Source organism: Phyllostomus hastatus, unplaced genomic scaffold, assembly GCF_019186645.2.
Source record: "Phyllostomus hastatus isolate PE091 unplaced genomic scaffold, TTU_PhHast_1.1 phas_contig_34, whole genome shotgun sequence".
Classification (NCBI taxonomy): domain Eukaryota; kingdom Metazoa; phylum Chordata; class Mammalia; order Chiroptera; family Phyllostomidae; genus Phyllostomus; species Phyllostomus hastatus.
Genome location: NW_025333857.1, coordinates 47,291,563 through 47,304,762, shown reverse-complemented (window position 1 = coordinate 47,304,762; position 13,200 = coordinate 47,291,563). Strand labels below are relative to the sequence as shown.

The 13,200-nt window shown below is 39.6% G+C and overlaps 1 protein-coding gene and 1 pseudogene across 2 annotated transcripts in view; both read left to right on the top strand.

The window, feature by feature from the left end:
- Positions 1 to 13,200, top strand: part of RNF38 (ring finger protein 38) — a 120,474-nt gene that overhangs the window by 20,214 nt on the left and 87,060 nt on the right. The gene's annotated exons all lie outside the window — the stretch shown is intronic.
- LOC123819828 lies at positions 5,464 to 6,352 on the top strand (annotated as a pseudogene).

Below are 13,200 nucleotides of genomic sequence, written 5' to 3'. Positions count from 1 at the left end.
ACTACAGGTTTGTGTTGCTCAGGATTTGGCCCTGTACCCATCTCTTCTGTGTTCTCTTTCTTGATGATATCATTTGTTCCCAAGGATTTTAAATATTTATATGCTGGGAGTTTTTAATTTTATATATATAAACATTTTATTTATTTATTTATTTATTTATTTATAGTCAGAGGGGAAGGGAGGGAGAAAGAAAGGGAGAGAAACATCAATGTTTGGTTGTCTCTCACATATCCTACACTTGGGGACCTGGCCCACAACCCAGGCATGTATCGTGACTGGGAATCGAACTAGTGACCCTTTGGTTCGCAGGCCAGCCCTCAATCCACTGAGCCACACCAGCTGGGGCCCCAGTATTGCATTTTACAGGGAGCTCATATTTACATGTCAAAAACTAAAATGTTTACCCAGCCAAAACTGGTGATAACTGTCCCATTCACTTCCTTCTCTTAGTCTTTCCCATTAGATAATGACATCCAGTTGCTTAATCCTGGAACCTAGTAGTCATTGTTGACACCTGTGTTTTTCCCCCTACATCCTTCACTTAGTCCTTTTCAGAAACTTGGCTCCAAAATATATCTTGTATCGTTCCATTCCATGTCTTTCCATGGGCACCATCTCATCTCTCCCTCTGAACTATCACTCTATCCTTTCAACTGATCACACTTCTCTGGCTTCCCTCCGATTTTTTCTGCACAGCAGTGAGAGAGCTTTTAAAAGAATGGGTCACATGGCTACTTAAAACCATTCATTGACTTTCTGTTGCACTTGTGCTTATCTCACTTTTTCTTTCCCCACCTCTCATAATGTTTCCTGCATAGGCTACTTACTGTGCCCTTTGGGTGCTATGCTCCTATTCCTCCATTAGCTCTTAACTTTCTACTGAGGCTTTTCTTGGCTACCCTTTCTAAAGGAATTTCTAACTGTCTGCTCTCCTGTTGCACTTCATTTTGTCCTTTGTAGAACTTACCACAATTCACAATTACTCATTCGTAGATTTACGTATGTGGCCCTGACATTTGTCTTTCTAGGTCTGGAAGGACAGGTGAGTCTGTCCTTTGCCAGAAAAGTCTGGTCTTGATTGTAGTTGATCAGAAAGAAAGTGCATTTGGCCCTGATCCATGTGGCTCAGTGGGTTGGGTGTTGTCCCGCAAAGTGCAAGGTCTCCAGCTCGATTCCCAGTCAGGACACATGCCTGGGTTGCGGGCCTGGTCCCTGGTTGGGGAGCATGGGAGAGGCAACCACACATTGATGTTTGTCTCCCTGTCTTTCTTCCTCTCTTCCCCTCTCTAAAAATAAATAAAATCTTTAAAAAAAGTGCATTCAGAAGAGGCTGCAAATAATTTTTTACTTTGTCTTGGGTGAGTTCCCAGAAGTCCATTCTCCTTTGATCTTTCTTCTTCCTTTTCTTTATCCCTTTCCTTTTGCCCAAGACTGGGAAGATCTTTGACAGCTTATGTTCAAGGCCAGGTTGACTTATTCCTGACTTCATCCAGTTAGGTAGATTTTAATTATCATATTCTTCAAAACTGAACATTTATTTGCAGGACACATCAAGATCTCTCTCTTATTTGACCATTTCTTTTAATATAACTTTGATGTCATCCTAACGTACCTTCTGACAAAAATTGGCATTGGGAAGAACAGAGGGAGTGAAGGGGACTGGGGTCCACCTGTTCTGCTTCCCTTCCTTTTAAATTGTCTTTTCTACTAGAGTACAAGCAGCATGAGGCAATAATCTGTTTCCTGTGTTTGCACAATATCATGATTTACCTGGCACCTATATAGTGCCTGGCACTTAGTACCTGCTCAGAACATATGCATGGAATGGAATTGGAGCACAAGCAGGTAGCTCATCTGACAATTTCATCTAAGCGATGGTGGGGGCAGGGCTTGGTGAAAAATCTCTTCATCTCAGCAATAAATGCCCCTAGTATCCAGAATATCTGTGTGTATATTTTCGTCTCTCCTCTGGGTATAGCTCAAGTTTGGTCTCAGAAACAGCTTCTCATTGCTGATTGCAACCTTCTGGTGGTTTTTTGCTTCTTGTATGTGCTCAGGTCACTGATTAAGCTTGTTGCATCTTCTAGTCCAGTAAGTATTCCTGGGCCTAGAAAAAACCCATTTCCTATGACTGTGTTTTGATTTACTTTACTCTCCAAATTAAAGTTGTTGGAGTGGGGAGTGGGGTGGTGTACACCAGGCACTTGCACACGCGCGCACGCACACACACATATACACTCTATTGTCACTCCATTTATTCCAATATGTATGTGTATATAATAGCTTCACTAAGCCAGTTTAGATAAAAGTTCTTTTTCTACCTGCCTCTGAATTTCCTGTTTAGTTGCTTAAATTTTGGATTAGGTTGGCTTCTTCCTTAGGGTCACTTCCGCTGGGGAAGTACCTAAACCATCAGTTTTGCAAACTGAGAACAACTTATTTTTAATATTGTACTATCTTTTTTTTTGTTTGCTTAGACACCTATATGGAGTTGTGAAGAAGGTGTGTGGATAATTAACTCTCTCTGTTTATATCAAACAATTGTGCTGTGCCTGTAAATGAGAGAATTGGAATTTCTAGTATATTTATTGGTCATTACTGTTTTTAATCTTCAGTGTCATCTTGTAGTTAGCTAATCATGGTTTGAAGAAACCAGAAGAAGCCCTGGCCAGGTAGCTCAGTTGTTTAGAGCATCCTCCTGATATGCCAAAGTTGTGGGTTCAATCCCTGGTCAGGGCACATACAATAATTAACCAGTGATTGCATCAGTAAATGGAGCAACAAATTCATTTTCTCTCTCACTCTCTTCTTCCCTCTCTCCCTCTGACCCCCTCCATCCCTCTCTCTCACTAAAATCAGTGAATAGAAATTAAAAATAAAAAGAAACCGCAGGAAAATTTTTAAAATTACATTTGTGGTCTCTAATTGGAAACACTGATTTTGGCCCTGAGTATGGTTTTCAGATATAGAGAGGTCTGATTTTGGTGAATGGATTTAATTCTCTGCCTTTCAAGATCTAAAAAATAGGGGGAAGGGCCTATTTTTTTTTTTTTTTTGGTATGTTCTCTCTAAAGTGTCAGATCTCTCTAAAGTGTCTAAAGTAAAAGCATTTGTGCTGATGTTACCAGTCACTATAGAGAATCTTGTGTTCACAGGTTTCCAAACTAAATATTCCTTTCTCTATCTTGTTGGAGGAAAAACATTAAAATGCATTCTTAGCATTGTACATGGTAGTAGGTGATGAATATGAAAATAAAAGTTTCTAAAATTGACACCTCTAAAGTGAGCAGTATTTAGTTGTGGTGGAAAGAAAGAATTTCTGGGTTAAGCAACGTACAGTTGTAGAGTTCATGTTTTATGTGGCCTGTATATGTTGGAGCATGTTCTCTCTCTCTTCACACTTCTCAGTCGCTCTTGCACTCTTCCTGTCAGGCATTCAGGGTATTAAATATAAAGGAATTCCTTTTTTGGAAAACACTAAAGGGATTTGTGACTGAAGCTTATAAAGTCACAATAACGGGTTAATTCTCAAAATACTAAATACTTAAAAGTACCAAAACGAGGGTAATCTCCCATCACTGATGTTTGACAGAGAGATGTTGGTGTTCATTTTTTTTAAGATTTTATTTATTTATTTTTAGAGAGGGAAGGGGAGAGAGAGACGGACAGACAGACGGACAGACAGACACACACACATCAATGTGCGGTTGCTGGGGGCCGTGGCCTGCATCCCAGGCATGTGCCCTAACTGGGAATCAAACCTGCGACACTTTGGTTCACAGCCCGCGCTCAATCCACTGAGCTACACCAGCCAGGGCTTTGGTGTTCATTTTTTTGACAAATAAGTTAATATCTTAATACAGGTTAGTAAATTTAACCCTAAGAGGTGGTAGTACTAATTAAAATAAAATACTTTCAGGGAGGGGTTATTGCTAGTTCATGGATGCTGGAAGGCCCTTGATCTCATGGATTCTCCCATCATGTCTCTCTCTACCCCTCCCCCTATCTTTTTATTTTAGATAAAAGACAATCTTGCTTTCTTGATGCTCTCTGGTTAGGAGATCAGATGTGGAGATATGTTGATTGGAAGGTATAGTGGACTTGTCTCCCCATCTTGCAACGGGGTGGGAGGGGAGCACTTCTGGTCTGTTAGGATTATCACTGTATTGAGGTTCTGCATTCCAGAAAGCTTGCTGTGTTTGAAGAGCAATTCCATAACCTTTCTTGTTGAGCATGCTGCAGCCACCAGTGAGCTGCCTTGCCTGAAAACTCTGTTTTACTAAAAGCAGTGATTTTGATCTGATAAAGCCATAGATCTTCTCTCCTAACACATGCGTGTATGCACATGCACACAATATTGTGTACAGTTTAATGAGTTCACACACCTCCTGAAGTCCATTGATAAATTTTTTTTAGGGCCGGTGGACTGCAATTTGAGAGTTTATGCCTTAAAGATTGACATCAACAAGGCTTATTATAAAATTTGTACATGAAAACTTTAAAGTTATTCTGAACAAAGGCTTCTAAACTATCTTAGTATCTGCCTATTTGCAAACTTCCAAAATCTTACGGTAGGAGTAGGGCCCTTTTGAAAGGATAGATGACTGTTATTGTCTTACTGCCCAGAAGAAAAGAGTTAAAAGTTAATAGATCAATTGCCAATTAAATGGTTTAAATTCCATCAGAGAGAGTCTGATTAAGCATGCCCTGTCCTGACCAGTGTGGCTCAGTGGGTTGGGCATCGCCCTGCAAAGTGAATGTCACTGGTTCGATTCCAGGTCAGGGCACACGGCCTGGGTTGCTGGCCAGGTCCCTGGTTGGGCGCATGCAAGAGGCAACTGATTGATGTTTCTCTCCCTCTCTTTCTCCCTCCCTTGTTCTCTCTGTAAAAATAAATAAATTCTATTTTTTAAAAATAAAGTATGTCCTACTGTAAACTGTTACCTGCTATGTGTGGTTCTGCAACATAGTTTTATCAGTGTTTGGTTTAAATGTGATTAATTCCTGTGAGTCCATTGCTTTCGTGTTCTAGAGGAAAGCCAGCACCCGTGGTAAAGCTAGTCCTACCTTAACACAGGTTCATCTAGCGGAAATCAGATTTCACTGTCTTATTTCTGGAAGGACCAGTGTCCATTAGTTTAAAGAATTTGTGGAAAATTTGGCTTAATGGTTTCACCAGCTTATCTCTTATTGTATGATAATCTTCCAGGATGTGAGTGTTGATGTAAGTAGTGCAAAAAGCATTTGAACTAGAAACCAGCAGTTCTGACTATTAATATCTTTTCTGTCCCTAAATAGCCCTTTGACCTTAGATGGGTCATGTAATCACCCTAGGTCTTATCTCAAAAGCAAGGAGGTTGGCCTCTCACTAAGATTCTTTATAATTCTAAAACAAATCCACTATTAAATAGGTCAGCACAGTGGTCAACACAACCCAGTGTGTTGGTCTTCACACCTGGCACAATGTGGGATATAGCAATTCTGGAACCGAGGAGGTGGGGCATTTGAGCTAGCTAGAACAGAGAAGCAGTGGGCATTCATTATACTCAGTGAGTTCAGTAGTCTGAGAGCTAAATTACAGGAAGAGGCCAAGAGAGACACTCAGCCCAGGAGAGGAGGCAGTTTCACTGGCACAGTCAGACAGAGCCTACATCATTGGTGGCAAAAGTAGGCAAAAACCAAGAAACACATTCAGCAGCAAGCCGTTAGAAGTTGATAATTGATGTTAATAATGATTATCATGAAAAATTTTAAATTACTTTGTACTGAATGTTTTATAAAGCAGAGGAGTGCATATTTTGGAGTGCAGTAAATATGGTTGAAATAAAAATTATTTGTTGGATTAGCTGTTATCAGGAAAATTCATCCAGCAGTGGTCTGAGGCCCAGGCCCACTGGCAAAACCAAACCCCACTGCATTTTATTTTGTTTGTGGTTTTGTATAGGCTTTTGTTGGGTTAAGCTCAGGGCCTCTGTGAAAGAGGTTATTTTTTCTTTGCAAAATAACATCCTCCTCTAGCCATGCACAAATGTTAGATATATGCCTGGTGATGCTGAGAGAAAAGAAGCATTTCAGCGCCTACAGTTACAGAACTTATGCTATCAGGGGGATAAGAGATGCCTTCAGAGAAAATAAAAATGTAAAAGACCCTGTAGAAATTCAGACCCTACTGAATAAAGCCAAAAGAGAACTGGGAATGATTTCTTGACAGGTCCACATTGGCTCATCATTTGGTTTAACTGACTAGCATATCATTGAGAACCAACAGAAACCCAAGACCAAAGGACCGCCACCACCAGCAATTGTGGATTACCTTCAGCGTCTATTCTGTGCTTGGGGTGGGGGTTCCTAACAGACCATGTGTGGTCTCTTGCATCAGCTTAAATTAGCCTCTTGCTCAGCCTGCCATGTAGGAACTGATAAATTGAGTGAGGTTTCCATTGTGCTGTGGCCCTAGTGAAAAAGGGTGGCTGTTTCTCCTTGGATCAAGTGTTAGAATTAAGTGCTGGAGTTCACTCAAAATAATGTAATGTATTATTGTCTCCTCCCCAACCCACCCTTCTTTAGTAACTCATCACTGCTTGTATAGAGCATCTCCAGACTTTATTTCTTGGTCCTTGACAATAAACAAAATTGCCTCAAAAAGTCACCCAGAGCTTCTATTCCCTGCTGATGCTAGAAAAATTAAAAATCACTGTGCTAAATTTTCTGTGATCTGGTCAAATGGCAATTTAGGAAAGAAAAATAAAAGATTAATGAAAACAAGTGCAGTTTTAAACTGAATTTTGTGCTCCTTAGCTTCCTTCTCCTGGAGATAGTTGACAGTTGATTCCTTTGTAAAGTTGTGCATACTATTAAAGAAGCAAAACCTTCTTAAATTGAGATAAAGTACAGTACTGTGTTGCAGTTACTCTAGTTCAATTCTATATACATGTGGGAATTGAATACTGATACATTTGAATACCAATTTTTCAGATTTGTAACTAATAAGGTTTAGTTGGATACAACACAAAAGTTTTTATTAACATAAATATGTAATCTTGGAAATCAGCTATCTAGTTACAGGATTTAAAATTAATGTATAATTGATAACTTGTGCATAAAATATTTTCTCACCTTTTAAAAATACCTGAAGAAACACAATATTTGTGCAATACTGATGTATGAAATCTTTTCTAGGGCTTAAAAGTGTATGAAATGTATACAGTGTTTATAACATTGTAGGCACAATTTTAATACTTGTTCTGGAAAATTTAAAACATGTACAAATGTAGAGAGACTGAAATAATTAACTCCTGTGTGCCCATCACCTGGGTTCACAAAGTTACCAACTGGGACAATTTTATTTCATGTACATTTTCACTTATTTTTCCCATACTTATGCTGGATTATTTTTGAGGCAGTTCCCAATCTTGGGTAGTCATGACACTTTCATGCCACCTGGTGGCAGCATATCATAGTTTGAAAGTTATTAAGGCCTTTGAAAATATAATTAAAAATAAAGGAGGAGAAATAGGGAGTTACTGCTCACTGGTTTAGGGTTTCTTCGGGTAATGAGAAAGTTTTAGAAAATAGATATTGGATGGCTGCACAATATTGTGAATATAATTAATGCCTCTAAAATACACACTTAGAAATGGCAGAAATGGTAAATTGTATGTGCTGCACGTTTTTCCACAATAAAAAAATACAAAAAATGGGACAACCTTATGACAGTATATGACAGCATATAAATACATGTGGAGATTCAGTAGTATTCTTGTGAAAAGAACTAATGTATTTTTCATACTATCTTTTTTGGGGGGAAGAATACCTAGATCAGTCTTTAAGTCAGTGAGCTTCAAAAATTGCTTTGAGCAGCAAAGCTGTGATACATAAAACATTGAGTTGGAACTCCTTGGATGTAGCAAGGGCTCTACAAAACTTCTTTCATCTGTTGAGCAACATCCCCTGCTTCCACTCCATAGTACAGCTCCTAAATGTTTTAAACTATGGCCAATTATCTGAGCAGTTCCTTCAGACACCAAAAAGCCATTATTCATCAGAGTTACAAGCAGTTATGGAAGAGATCCAGGTATCAGTTAGGTGTTATAACCGATTTATCGTTCAGGTCTGTTTTTAACCTGAGATAATCATATACTCAATTTTTATTTGGGGGAGGATACAGGCCCTTTCTAGAGAACATTGCATATTACAAGAAAACATGCTTAGTGTTCTAGATGCTATGAGTTCAGAGCTGGAAGGGATCTTACATTATTTAGTTCATCTTTTTAAAGATGTGAAAGCTGAGTTCCAGAGAGATTGGCTCGAGAGACTGCCACGCAGCTGGTCAGTCAGCGGCAGGGCTGTACCGTTCGTTCCATCCCACCACCACTTCACCTGTGGCAGAGGTCCATTGAGGAAGGAAAACGGCTTGCCACACATGCCTCAGGACAGGAACAGCATTCACTCTGCTCCCCCCACCCCCCGGGGTTCTTTTACCTGATCATCGTGAGGTTCGGTTATCAAAACCAACCTTTGGAGACCAGAAAAGTAAATCAACTACAGTATGCAATTCTGAGAAGGTCTCCTTGGAAAGGTTTTGCTACATTTGATCATTTCAATTTGCATTTGCAAAATACTTTGATGTGATTTATTACCATGAACACAAATCTTATAGTTGGCAGGGAGATGGTTGGGGGGTAGTAGATTACTGGCTTTGGCCTTAAGACCTATTCTGCCCTTGCTCTGCCATTAACTTTCTTTTAAAAGTTTTATTTTTCTTTTATTAATTCCAGAGAGAGGAAAAGAGAGGGAGAAAGGGAGAGAAACAGCCAATGTGAGAGAGGGTCATTAATCAGCTGCCTCTTGCAGGCGCCTGAAGTAGGGACCGAACCTGCAACCTGGGCATAGCACCCCAACCAGGATTTGAACCTATGACCTTTTGGTTAGTGGGATGACACCCAACCAACTGAACCACACCAGCCAGTGCTGCCATTAACTTTCTTTATATCCTGGGCAAGTCACTTCCTCTTAATGCACCTCAGTTTCCATTTTTTTTTTTTTTAATTTATTGATTTTAGAGGGAAAGGGAAAGGGAAGGGAGGGAAAGAAACATTGATTTGTTATTCCACTTATTTATGTATTCATTGGTTGATTCTTGTATGCCCTGACCTGGGATAAAACTTGCATCCTTATCCTTGGTGGACTGGGCCAACACTCAAACCAGCTAAGCAATCTGGCCAGGGTCTCAGTGGACCTTAGTTTTATGCTACAGTGTAAGTGGATAGAGGTAGATTTGATGAGTTTTAAGGGTTCCTTTCAACACGGCCAACCAGAGCTGTTGGGCTGTACGTAGGCTTCAGAATTGGCAGTAAGAATCACCTTCTTCCATACTTTTAAGTATAAAGAATTCACCAGGTGGAAACTGCCACTATGAGTTGCCTGTGATAGTAGTTAAATGTACGCAGTGCATACTACTAACACAAATAGAAGTTCACATGAGTAAATTTTTATCGAGGTCTCTTAATACAGTTAATACATTTTTGAGTGTTGAAATCTCAAGCTTCCTCTTGGCCTGGATCCTAAGGTCATTTGGATTTGAAAAGAAAATAACAAATGGTAGTTGGCAAGACCATTTCCTTTCTGTGTTTATATTTCTGTGACTTAGTAGTTATTTTGAATACTGAGTATGCTAAGAGGCCTCAGGAATTCTGAGTCTGTAAAAAACTTTCATTTTCTTTGCTTCTTTGGAGGCTTATTCCTTCCCATAGTTATTTATTTATTTTTTTTTTACATTGCTGTCTAGCCATAATTTATTTTTTAAATGTTTTTTATTTTTAAAAACTTTTAAACTACAGTTTACTTTCACACAGTTATTTATTTTAGCAGGTCATTTTTACTAAATATTTACTAACTTCACATACCAAATACCCACACATCTAGGGTTTGAGTGTAGTTATTTACTGTTAATTTAGAATCCTTCAGAGATAAGAGAATTTTAGTTAGAAATTCGTGAGTATCCTGTCTTTCCATTTAGAAGTATTTTTTAACACCTACTATGTGCCCAGCCCTGTACTGGGCTTGGTATATCAAAATATGTAAGTTGTGGATTCTGATCTGAAGCAGCTCTTGGTGTAGAAAGAGAAGCAAAGCATTGCACGATGTGATGTAATGCAGAGGCCTGTGGCCACATGGAGGAAGCATGTCTGAATCATGCTGTACAGACACGGTGATGAGACCGGAGTCAAAATTTCTAGCCACACTTAATCACAAGAGATTAATGAGTCTAACTTGATGTGTATTTAAACTTAATAAACAGTTTTTAGTGTTTAATTTAAATTTTTTATTGATTTATTTTAGAGAGAGAGGTTGATTAATTTGCTGTTCTACTTATTTGAGCATTTATTGGTTGATTCTTGCATGTGCCCTGACTGGGTATCAAACCTGCAACCTTGGCATATTGGGATGACATTCTAACAAACTGGGCTTCCTGGCCCGGGCCTCCGTTATTATTTTAATACAAAGAAACAATTGTTTCCACACCATTTCCTTATCCCAAATTTTCTTTCCATGAATCACAGGGGAGAAAAAAAGTGTTTCATGTGAACTGTTGTATGAATTCATATTGTCCTTAGCTTTTAGAGATTGTTGGGCAAATTCTCACTGTGTTTATGAACCCTTTATATTAATTCTTTGCCCTTGAACTCTCCAGGAACAGAAAATAACTCTCCATGTGATAAAAATCAGTGTGACATTGCCAGAGTCTGTACTTGAAGGGCCAGAAGTGCTGCCTGGAGGTTAGCATATTGAGAACTTGGACAGGGCTAACCCACGGCATGAGCAGAGGCCCAGATGTGCGTGTGGACCACAGACAACGGCATGAGTGTTTTAAGCGCACTACAATGCTTGGTAGGGTTTCTTGTGCAAGAGCCAAAACTTTGGGAGACAGCAGAGAAGGAAGACAAGGACTGGGTTAGAGCAGAATGAGTGTGAGAGAATGAGACAATTCAAGTGCTAAATGTTGCACTGTGTGGGTTGGTTCTTGTGTTCCACCTCAAGGTGAAGTGTTTCAAGCCTGGATAAGAGTTGAAACAGAAAATTACAGTACATTTTTCCTAGTTATTTTGTTACTGTCAGTGTTTAGCTAGATATTGAGAAGGGGAGCAAAACAGACTAGACATTGAGTTTAATAAACGCAGAAGCAGGAGCCTATTTGCTTTACCAGGAAGCTACAGCTTTTTACACTCCAGAGGATCATAGCTCTACTCCAGCCAAGGGGATTAACAGTCCTTCCTTCCCTCCTCCAATACCAGTACCAGATTGTTGGGGGGTTTAGGGGGAGGTGCTGGACTATAGAGGCCTGTTGATCTAGCTGTGGGATGGACCCTATCCAAAGCTCGTAAAAACTTGGAAAGTTGATGGGTCGCTTTGAGAAAGCACCCAGTCCTCCGAAGCCCTAGCTTCTAATAATAACCCCAGGGGAACAAAGAAGTGTGCTCGCTCGAGAGCTCTCTCTCTCTCTCTCTCTCTCTCTCTCTCTCTCTCTCTCTCTCTCTCGTTCATGACCCACACTCGCACAGTGCTGCACGCATCTGTTCTCTTCATGGCCTCCAGGAGGGAGCCTGAACACCAAAAGCACAGCAGTGGACTACAGCTGGAAACATACACTAAGCTAGCTGGGATGCTGGACTGAACTAGACTTTAATATGGAGCATAAATGCTGGGCAGTGGCCTTCATCCTGGCACTATTAGACAAGACTGGACTTTTTCCATGGTGAGATAGGTAGAGATGGGGCATTGGGACGCCAGGAAGGAAATCCCCTTAATTGTACATCATCAATAAACCATACCACAGAGCCCTATCCTCCCGTGCGGGTCTTAGGAAATTCTTTTCCTCGTGACACCGCACGAACTTGTTTTCCACAGATAACAATTTCAGGTGATGTGTTGAAGTTGTGAGTTGTTTCTGTAAAGGAAGGTTGTCACTGTTGTTTTGTTGTTTTTGACACTCCTTGAGGTCAGCTGACACTCTGAAGTACTAAGGCGGAAACCTGCCTTGACGAGTTGTAGCCTGGCTTTCGGAGAGCCACATGCCTCCTTGTTTGGAAGTCTTTCACTAGCTAGTTCTTGCTCCCTCATACTCTCCAGGTCCTTTTGGTTTGTGGTTTGACTCCCTTGTTTTAGCATGGGTTATCTACTTACACTGCCTCTCATCTTGACTACATGATTTATTTGTAAGCATCTCTGTAACAGTGTTGTAGGTTCCATTGCTTTGATTCGTGTGGCAACCAGTTATGTAATATCAGATTGAGTGTAGGGTCTGGCAAGGGATTTTTTTTAATTTGTAAAACTGTTAACATGAAGAAGAATGGAACAAATGATAATTAAGTCTATCTCATTATGCAATTAACAAATAACTAATTAGAAAGAAAAAAATACTAAAAACATATTGCCTCAAAATTCAGGACGTATGGCCATGAAATCTACTTAGTATGTCTATTGTCTGTTTCCCTAACCATGCTCAATTTCTCTGTCATGTTTAGATTTTCTCAAAAAGCATTTCATGATTAACTTCTTCCCACCTAGATTTTTTCTATTCTTTGTTTCTAATATTTGGTGTTTCTTGTTATTGTCTTTAAGTGTTCCTGAGTCATATCAATTGTGTGTACTCTCTGTCATTCTAGGGTGAAAATATCATGTCATAACATCCTGTACTGTGATAAGAAAGAGAAAGAGTGAGGTGATCCACTGTTGTGGATGCTGAACCCTAGTGGGGCACCATGTGTCCTGGATTGGCTAGTGTAGCCTAGGAGATCTGAACCTTTGTGGTCTGTGCAGAATTTGCTGGATTCTGGAGGGATAATGGATGAACTAGTTAGTTGATAACTGGCTTGAGCAAAGTCTTTGGTAAGATGTCGGTAGTAATGAGACCAGGGCAGATTGTATATGATTTTGAATGTCTGATTGAGAAATTTGACTGTTTTTAATCTTGCAAGTAGCAGACAGCAATTGTTGGTTCCTGTGTAGGGAAATGATAATGTTAAAGTGAAGTATTAGGAAAGAGTTATGAGTTGATGCTTTAATTATTATAAATTCATAAAAGAATGTTATATTAGTGTCTAAGGACAGGCTAACATTCAGTGGTAAGTATAATAGGCTAAATCTAATGTTCACTGTAAATCAGTGTGGAGGTACAAATGATTTAATACTCTAGGAAAT